The sequence below is a fragment of the Sinocyclocheilus rhinocerous genome, unplaced genomic scaffold (assembly GCF_001515625.1).
Source record: "Sinocyclocheilus rhinocerous isolate Xijiao unplaced genomic scaffold, SAMN03320098_v1.1 scaffold804, whole genome shotgun sequence".
In the NCBI taxonomy this organism is placed as follows: Eukaryota; Metazoa; Chordata; class Actinopteri; order Cypriniformes; family Cyprinidae; genus Sinocyclocheilus; species Sinocyclocheilus rhinocerous.
Window position 1 is genome coordinate 218,664 of NW_015644009.1, and position 752 is coordinate 219,415.

Here is a 752-nt window from a genome sequence, read left to right on the forward strand (position 1 = left end):
GCCTCGGGGGAACTGTGAGCGGACACCGCCGCCTCGGGGGAACTGTGAGCGGACACCGCCGCCTCGGGGGAACTGCGAGCGGACACCGCCACCTCGGGGGAACTGCGAGCGGACACCGCCACCTCGGGGGAACTGCGAGCAGCCACCGCCGCCTCGGGGGAACTGAGAGCGACCACCGCCACTTCCGGAGTCTTGTGAGCGGACACCGCCGCCTCGGGGAAACTGCGAGCGGGCACCGCCGCCTCGGGAGGATCGTGAGCGGGCACCGCCGCCTCGGGAGGATCGTGAGCGGGCACCGCCGCCTCGGGAGGATCGTGAGCGGGCACCGCCGCCTCGGGAGGATCGTGAGCGGGCACCGCCGCCTCGGGAGGATCGTGAGCGGGCACCGCCGCCTCGGGAGGATCGTGAGCGGGCACCGCCGCCTCGGGAGGATCGTGAGCGGGCACCGCCGCCTCGGGAGGATCGTGAGCGGGCACCGCCGCCTCGGGAGGATCGTGAGCGGGCACCGCCGCCTCGGGAGGATCGTGAGCGGGCACCGCCGCCTCGGGAGGATCGTGAGCGGGCACCGCCGCCTCGGGGGAACTGAGAGCGGCCACCGCCGCTTCCGGAGCCTTGTGAGCGGACACCGCCGCTTCGGGGGAACTGAGAGTGGCCACCGCCGCCTCGGGGGAACCAAGAGCGGCCACCGCCGCCTCGGGGGAACTGAGAGCGGCCACCGCCGCTTCCGGAGCCTTGTGAGCGGACACCGCCGC

At 74.7% G+C, this 752-nt stretch overlaps 1 protein-coding gene across 1 annotated transcript in view; it reads left to right on the plus strand.

Moving 5' to 3' along the window:
* The window catches only part of LOC107757841 (solute carrier family 2, facilitated glucose transporter member 4), a 67,861-nt gene that overhangs the window by 20,617 nt on the left and 46,492 nt on the right, over positions 1–752 (plus strand). The gene's annotated exons all lie outside the window — the stretch shown is intronic.